Here is a 9,292-nt window from a genome sequence, read left to right on the forward strand (position 1 = left end):
AAAACACTAAAATTGAAAATACAGTGCTTTGAGATACTCAGGCAATGTGATTATACTAATGCTTTCTTGTATTATTTCCCTCATAGGGCAGTGTCAAAAACAAGCAAATTACCTCCATTGTTCCATATTACTTTACACTTTTTCTATTTCTTGAATTAACTGGGTTTCTTTCTAGATTGCATTGCCCAGTAATGCCTGGCTAGTTTGGTAGTTCCCATGGACAAAAAGGGAGAGCAGTATATGAAACAAGGCAACATCTTGGATGTTTTTCCACACAATTGAAAGCGTATCAACAATGGTTCAAACATGTCTAAATCTGCCCAGGCTTCATCATAGCTAATTGTAAATTAACCAGGTCAATCATTATAAATGGTCCCCTGAGTCCTAGCAAACAGCCTCATGTGAAGGACACAGTGTTTTTGGATGACTATTAAACGAGTTTATTTTTATTTTTTTAGAAAGAAGGAAGAAGCTTTAAAACGTTTTTTTAAAGCTTTCTGTCTGTTGAACTTTATCACCATCAGAAAACAGCTCTAGGTATTTCCCTTCCCATTAGTGAGTGTGGTCTGCAAACATATATTTTTCTAAGTTTTAATAAAATGATTATAGGTACACAAAGAGAGGACAAAATCTGACATTAAGTATTAAAAAAAAATCTTTAAAATGAGAGAAATTTAAAAGCCCCAAGGTTGATAAAATGACAAGGCAGGAACAGATAATTCACAAAAGAAGACATGAAAATGACCTTAAGTATATTAAAAAAGATGTTCAAACTCACTCAATATTAAAGAAATGCAAATTAAACACTTGTCAGGTGGCAAAAATTAAAGAGTATGCAACACATTCTTTTGGTAAGGCTGTGGAGGAACAGGTACTCATATATTTCTGGTGAGAATGCAAACTGGTGCAACCATTCTGGAAGGAACTTTAGCAATACTTAACAAAACTACACTTATGCTTACCATTTGCCCAAGTAATCCCATATCTAGAAATTCATCCTGAAGATATACCTCCAAAAATGCAAAAACACATATGCATGAGGTTATTCCTAGCAGCATTGTTTGTTTTTGCAAAATAATTGTAAGGACTATATGGGAGACAGGTTGAATAAACTATGGTACACCCACACAGTGGAGTGTTATGCAGCTATCAAAAAAAGAAGGAGGACGAGCTCTATAAACTGACATGAAGTAACTTCCAAGATATATATAAGTGGGAAAAAAATGCACAAAAGAATGTTTTCGGTATGATATCCTTCATGTAAGAGATAAAGGGAAATAAGAAAACACACATGTATCTGTTCAATTGTGCAATAAATAATACAGGAAGAATAAACCAGACACAAATGAAACTTGTTATGTTCAGGGTAAATGAGGTGGAAAGAATGAGAGAATGGAAATGGAGTAGCAGGGCTGGGGGCAACACTTCTCTAAGTGTACCTTTTCATATGGCTCTGACTCTTCCAACCATGCTAATATTTCACATATCAAGTCAACGCATAAATGGATAGTCAAAATCAAAGAGAATGTGGCAGGATCCCAAAATGCAATATAAACAGTAACAAATAGACCTGACTGTATTACAATTAATATTATAACCACACTGAGGAAGAAAAAGGTAACCTAAATAAACTTGGAAAGTATTTTGACTATATAACATAAAGCTATAAAAAAAACCTGACAAATATTATACTCTAGTTACTAAACTTGTTTTTCACAGAGGTATGAATTAGCAATTCCGAAATCTATCTATCTATCTATCTATATATGGCTTGAATAATATACTGTGGATAATGAGATTGAGATTTTTCCCTGTCAGAGAAAGAAATTACAAATAAGGAAAGGAGGACAGCTAGTATGAGTCCTATTGAGTTGGAATCATTGGTATGAACTCATGGTTATTTACATACACACACAGTTGTAAATGAGGGGGTAAGACTCCTTTGTGGGGTCTTTAAGGGTCACTCCAACACAGCTACGGAAATCCCATTCAGACAAGCATATGAAATTAAAGAATTTATTCTACTCACAGGTCCTAAAGGGGGAGGCATGACATGCCCAAAGGGCCATGCAAAGTCCCTTAAAAGCCTGAAGTTTGGTAACAGCAGGCGTCGAGAGAGCAGAGCCAGGACTCATGGGCGAATGCCTTTATTGAGGGTCATGAGTGGGGTAGCTTGTGGCATGCAGGAAGCATTCTCACTGGGTAATTTAAATGTAACTTGGTCAATGTGGAAAGTAGGAAAAGGGTAAGATGGGGAAGTCATTATAAGGCTTATGAACGCATGTACTGGGGATGGGTACTTAGAAGTGGGCAATAACTTGGTAAAAGTTCAAAACAGGCACTTAGAAAGCCACTGAGGCAACAAACAACAACTTTACAGTACACACACACACACCCATACACACAGAGAGATATAGAAATGTGTATGAATACATAAATATTTCCTAGCCCTCTCCATTGAGAGGACCTAGAAGGAACAACAACCCACTATCAATGAACACACCTTGTGCCCAAATCTTGGTTTCTAAATACCATTTTCCAATTTTAAAAAGAGCCTGAGTTCATTAGAGAAATGGATGATTCCAGGGCTGGGAAAGGGAAGTACAAGATAAGCCTGGAACACCTTGTGTACCAAAAAGTAAAAAAGAGTGCAAATATGGATTAGAGATAGGACCTCAGAGCCAACTTGATGGCTCTTCCAATGGCTAAATCTGGGACAATTTGTGTAACGAAATAATGTTAATATCTGATTATAATTCATAGACTAAACTATCCGTAACTCTCTACTGATATAAATAAAAGAGTAAATTTTATTTACTCTGAGGGAGAAGGGGGGAATTCCCTGGTGGTCCCCAGAGGTTAAGACTCCACGTTTCCACTGCAGGAGGCAAGGTTTGATCCCTGCTCAGGGAACTAAGACCCTGCAGGCTACACGGCACGGCCAGAATAATAATAATAATAATAAATAAAATGAGGGAGAATTCCCATTAATGAATATAGAGGGAGTGATGGAAATACAAGATCACCATTTGGCAAACACTACAGTAATAATTGTTATAGGAAAGACTCACAGATAGATGCTAAAATTAGACTTTGAAAGTATGATGAGAAACAACATATTTACACATCTCAAAGTATCTCCCCACAGGCTACTTATTAATTACAAAGAGTAAAACAGCAACTCTCTAGTGGATAAATCTGACAGACACTATCTTAGTCAAGTGACCAAAGTTGATATTATCAGTAATGGGACATACTGATGTGCTCCAGAAAGTGGAGACAATGCTATGACTGGGTATATTAATAAATCTTATCTATGGGAATGAAGGTGACTAGAGCAAGCCTAACCCTGCAACAGGTAAAGAAATAGCAATCACTCATATTAGTCAGGAAAGGGAAATGTCTGGTATTTTGTGGCTTGATAATGTTTAAAATTCATCTGTGTTCAAATATGATTACAGAGTGTTAGTGTTTTTATTTGATCCATCATGGTCTTATCTGATGTTGATGCTCTGTGAAATTGTTCATGTGCTAGAGGGGAACATCAAGACCCAGTGGGAAGGACAATATGGATGGACCTTAAAGGCATTACGCTAAGTGAAATAAGTCAGACACAGAAAGACAAATACAAGATGATCTCACTTATACGTGGAATCTAAAACAAGCAAACAAACCAAACTCATGGATACAGAGAACAGATTTGTGGTTGTTAGAGGTGAGGGATAGGGTGTGGGAGAAATGGGTGAAGGTGGTCTAAAGGTACAAACTTGCAGTTGTAAAATAAATAAGTCCTGGGGCTGTAATGTACAGCATGGTGACTATAGTTAATAACAATGTATTGTATATTTAAAAGTTGCTAAAAGAATAAATCTTAAAAGTTCTCATCTCAGGAAAAAATTTTGTAACTGTGTGGTGATGCATGTTAACTAGATTTACTGTGGTGATCATTTCACAGTACATACAAATATCAAATCATTATGTTGTACACCTGAAACTAATATAATGTTATATGTCAATTATATCTCAAAAATAAAAAAAGACCTGGTGTAAGTGCCAGGCCAGCTTGCTGCAACACCAAAGCCTAGCTCACAGCACTGGGCCAGCTCCACAATGGCAAGAGCTGCTTTTCTCTTCCTTAGGGCAATAGTGGGACAATTGGTAACATTTGGATAAGATCTGTAGATTAATTAGGTGATAGCAGTTTGCCAATATTAATTTCCTGGTTTCTGTATTTGTACGATTGTTATGTAAAACATTAACAAGGAAAGCCAGTGAGGGGTATATGGGGACTCTGCGTATTACTTTTTTATTTTTGTATTTTTTAGTCTGTGCCGTATGCATGTGGGACCTTAGTTCCCTGACCAGGGATTGAACCCGCACCCTCTGCAATGGAAACGTGCAGTCCTAACTGCTGGACTGCCAGGAAAGTCCCTGTTATTTAAAAAAATATCTTATTGAGAAATATTTTACATACTATAAAATTCAATTGTTTAAAATGGATACAGTTCAGTGATTTTAGTATATTCATACTTGCATAACCACCACCATAATCTAATTTTGAAAAAATTTCAAAATTTTTCAATTTTGAAATTTCAAAAGCCCCTCAGGATGGTGACTGCGCGCAGCGCTGCGGCGCAGAAGGTGTTCTCCGCCAGGCACCCACGTTCCGCCTCCCAGTACGTGAGTTGTGTACCCGGCCGTCTCCTCTGCTGGGACCCGACTTTTTGCCCCCGAATCCCTCTGGGCAGGCAGCGCGGAGCCCGAGGGCAGGGTCGGCCGCAGTCGGGGCGAGGCCAGCTCCAGGCGGCTGCGTCTCGCGGACGCAGTACGCGGCTGGACCTGTCGCCGTACGCGGCTGGACCTGCCGGACTTGGTGGGAGCCGAGATTGGCCGGGCAGGCGCGAGGGAGCCCGGGGTCTGGGACGGGGTCGGGGTGCCGCTGCCCGGCACCCTGCCGCTCCGCCAGCCGCGGCCGCTCAGTCTCACCAGGCATTTGTAATACATTTTTTAAAGTTTTCATCAGGTGAATGGGCTGATCAGCTCACTTCTGATCAGGAAGTAATACAGAAGGAAACTATCATCAGCAACCCCCTGCCCCTGGCCCCAATGATTTTAACACCTCTTAGGTGGTCCCCAGATTCTACTTCTAGTGCGCATGCCTGTTTTTCATTTTAGTAAGAAGCATCCACAGCTTTCTAAACAAACTCGTTCTGTGGATTCATGAAAAAGGAGATAAAGAAATTGCAATTGTGTCATTTCTGTTGCTCACCCTTTTTACAATAATCACCTTGGTTTGGGGGAAAGCTTCCAGTCCTGAACGTAAACTCTACAAGGGCAGGGAATTTTTGGGGACTGTGTTCTCTGATGTAACGCAAAAGCTTAGCTCAGGCCCTGGCACACAGTAGGTGCCCATTAACACGCCCGCTACCGCGGTCTTAGTGCGTGATGCCCGCTGGAGCCGGTGCACATCAGACACAGGCTAGTGCTCAGCCCTGAAAACGCAGTGGCAGTTCTCCCTAGAACTCCTTTAGACTGCCAGACATCCTATATCCCAAACCCCAGTACTCACATGACAGAAACCATAGTTTTGGGTGATAGCTTCCCATATTTGGGGCCTGGGAAGAAGAGGTGTTGCAGGAAATGCTTTAAAAAAAGGAAATTCAGGGCTTCCCTGGTGGGGCAGTGGTTGAGAGTCCGCCTGCTAATGCAGGCGACACTGGTTTGTGCCCCGGTCCGGGAAGATCCCACATGCCGCGGAGCGGCTGGGCCCGTGAGCCATGGCCGCTGAGCCTGCGCGTCCGGAGCCTATGCTCCGCAACGGGAGAGGCCACAACAGTGAGAGGCCCGGGTACCTCAAAAAAAAAAAAAAAAAAAAAAAGGAAATTCAAACTTTCTTTTGTATTTCTTTTTAATAATCAAATATCAGAAAAAAACAGGAAAGGCTATACAAAATGTTTGGTGGTTATCACTAGGTGATTGGCTGGTAGATATTTTTATCTTTATAATTTTGAGCATTGTCTGAAAAAATTTTTTACAATTAGCATTTATTCCTTTTATAATCAACACAAGAAATACCCATTTTGGAAACAAAAAGCAAATGCAGTGACAAAAAACAACAAAAAAAAAGAAAGTAAAGGGTTGTGCTGATTATCCTATAGCTGTCTGAATTTTTTTCTCCTTAGCCCCTGGCCAGTGCCTGGCACAAGTTGGCATTCAGTAACCAATTGCTGAATTAATGAATTTATACCCTTCCCATGATCTCTCTCAGGAAAAACATGTTCATTTAACTTGCTTATTTTTTAAAGAAGTCTATGCTGTGATTTTGAATAGAATGATCTGAAGGTTTCAAAATAAAAACTTGCCTGCAATTATCTAACCATCCTTTCCTTTTCCTAACTGTCCTCACTCTGTACATACTTTATATATCTGTGTATTCAGATTGGCTGCTGTTAGCCCTTAAAGCAGAGACTGGAGCATTCTCTGAGTGCCTTTGAAGTTCAGTCAATGGTAATCTGCACATTTTGTAGCCAGCAGCTTCGTGGGAAATATCCATGTGCTGACTGCCGGTTAGTTTGTACCACAGTTTACTTTCTCAGTGTAGTGGCCTCAACAGTCTTTAGCCCCAAAGTTAAAAGCTCTCTGTTTCTGTTTCTTTCACTACTTTTGACTTCCTCTTTTGAATACGGAAAACTGGGGCACCCCAGGTGTTTCTGTGGACTTTAGCACCTAGAACTGAGCAGAGATTGGGGGCCCCAGGAGGTTTCAAGGTTCACCTCTAGTGAAGGTTACCTACAGCAGGGGGGAAGGCTACTCTATCCGGCCCAGCCCAGAACAACAGCACTAGGAACCAGCGCCCCAGACTTCTTTTTGACCAATGTGGCTTATTCTGAAAGAGGTTTTGTAACTTCTCACATGAGATTTCTTACTCCAGAAAGAGCTCCCTCGTAGCTATCAAACGGAAGAGAAAACAAGCACACTTACTCCTGTGCAGCTCTGTGGTTTAAATATCATTTCACAATTCTAGGCATCCTTTAGGTTACAATAAAATATAAAATAAAAACGAACTCAAAGTATCCTAAACGGTTGCAAATCTCTTTGCTTCAGCCATTAAATACCCAATAGTCTTTAACCTTAACCATTCAAGGTAAAAGATCGACAGCAGGAGTTAAGGGGAAGATAACAAAAGACAACTTCCCTGAAATCATTTTAGTGCACAGTAATGTTTCCAAGAATTTCTGGGACCTTGTCTACAAGCTTGTCTCCTCCGTTCAGTCGTCTTTTCAATGCTTACTGTGCGTAAAAACCACTTGGAGAGTTTGTTTACGATATAGATTCCTGGGCACTATCCTTCGAGACTGTGATTTAGGTGGGATGGGCTGGGGTCCAGGAATCTGTACCGAGCACCCTCAGGGCTGCTGCCCCTATGGCATAGGGTGCTGTCATGTAGAGAAATGTGGCCCCTCTGCATAGACACAGCTTGGTGAGAATTAGAAAAATACCATCCCTTTCTCCAGGCAGATGTAGCCATGCCAGGGCTTCCAGCTTTCCCGAGAAGCACAGGCTGAACTAGCCCCACTCACCCCTGGGCTGCCTGCCCATGCAGAGGCCTGGCGTCTCAGGAGATTCCAGCATCAGTGCCCTTACAGAGGACACTTGGTAACCCACGGCCCTGGGCATTTTTATTTCTCTTCTGTTAAGAATAACTGCAGATCCAGCCCACATTAGCAAACATTACTGGACACCCAACGTGTGTAGCGCTTGTGTTAGATATGGTAGGGGTTCAGGAGAGTCTGTAGTTTCCTCTCCACAGCCGGTAGCTCTGCCCATCACTGAGGGACCACACAGCTGTTTCGTTTCATGTTGTCTTTGATGCCACAGAGCAGACAGGTGACAAAAAAAGTTGGTGGGGGCCACTCCGGAAAAAGGAAAAATGGAGGCAGGAGGAATTGAAATGGGAATCTTGGTGGACAAGATTTGAAGAGAGACTGAGACCCCTTTCTTTAGAAGACCCCTTTCATGGAATGACCTCAATGCCCAGAAACCTTGCAGGATTTGGCCCACATTTTAAACACCCTAATTTCATCCATTAGTTTTAGTTACAACTAATCTTATACCTGTCTCCCTGCCCTGGAAAACCTCACTCTTGAGAAGGACAGCCCCTATCTTATTAATATTAATTAGTATTAATCTACTACATTAATTACGTTAATATTAATCAATATATCACTTAGATTTTCCTTTTCTTTCTAGTGTTTATCAATGTTAAATTTTAATTTTTTTTGCTTTGATTGAAACATTTCTATTTCCTAATTTCTCATCTCAGAAGTTAACAAATGTGAGATGAGAAGGGTCTCTTTCTTTATACATATAAATAAAGCACCAGAATTTAAGTTTGAAGGCTTCTAGTGTGTTTTTCTTACTGTCATACCAAAAATTCAAGGATTCTCATGATTCATTAGCTAAATCTATAAAATTCCGTCTTCTTTTTCTAATGGAAAAAAAATCAAGCAAAATAGTTTCAAAAGAAATTAGACTAGCACGAGTAAACATGCCTATGTATGAAATAAAGAGTGAAATTAATGATAAAGTTATAAACACAATGCCTAATATATGTATCCTGCTGAAAGCAATAGTTGATGAGGATTCAAGACTACCTTATGAAAAGCATGGCATCTCACACATGCCTGGTACATGTTGAATTTGACTAACTTAACTAAATTTAAAGCAATTAGATAAGAGAACATTGGTCTTTCGGCTGGACCTCGAAATATTGCATGTTAGAAATAATAACAAGAAAATCAAATACTATTAAAGAAAACTTTTTTTTTCCCCCCAGGGCTAGATAAGCTTTTAAAGAAGTGCTTCATTTCAAAGTACTTACAGTTAAGAAATAGGTTCTGGGCAGGCTGTATCTTGTGGCTTGAGAGAGAATCTCACTAGAAGTGAAAGATACAGAAAAGAGAGAAGTATGTTTCCATCGCAGTATGCAGTACAAAGTACATAATCAGTGATTTTTCATTGGCCAGTGCAGTCTGGGCAGAGGAGTGTTCAAGGTATGTTTCTGTTACTTTGAAAGTGAAAGCATTTCTTGCCTGCAGAATTGTGTTCCTTCTCCTACATTGTGTTAAGTACACTCATGTATCTTTTTTTTTGGGCGGGGGGAAGATTTGATTCATTATATAATTTGACTGGTTTTACATGTCTGGCAGAGCTTACCAATTTTTAAATTTTACTTTTTCCCTTTAATACAATAAATAAGATTTAGTGTGTATTTATTGCCATTTTTAAATTG

General features: G+C 40.0%; 1 protein-coding gene across 1 annotated transcript in view; it reads right to left on the reverse strand.

The window, feature by feature from the left end:
• PLAC8 (placenta associated 8) overlaps nt 1-9,045 on the reverse strand; it is a 36,288-nt gene extending 27,243 nt beyond the window's left edge. The window contains exon 1 of the mRNA XM_067734731.1: nt 8,882-9,045. The gene's annotated coding sequence lies outside the window, so the exon portion shown is untranslated. The remainder of the gene's footprint in view (nt 1-8,881) is intronic.
• Nucleotides 9,046-9,292: the final 247 nt, after the last annotated feature.

This window comes from Pseudorca crassidens, chromosome 4 (assembly GCF_039906515.1).
Source record: "Pseudorca crassidens isolate mPseCra1 chromosome 4, mPseCra1.hap1, whole genome shotgun sequence".
Taxonomy (NCBI): domain Eukaryota; kingdom Metazoa; phylum Chordata; class Mammalia; order Artiodactyla; family Delphinidae; genus Pseudorca; species Pseudorca crassidens.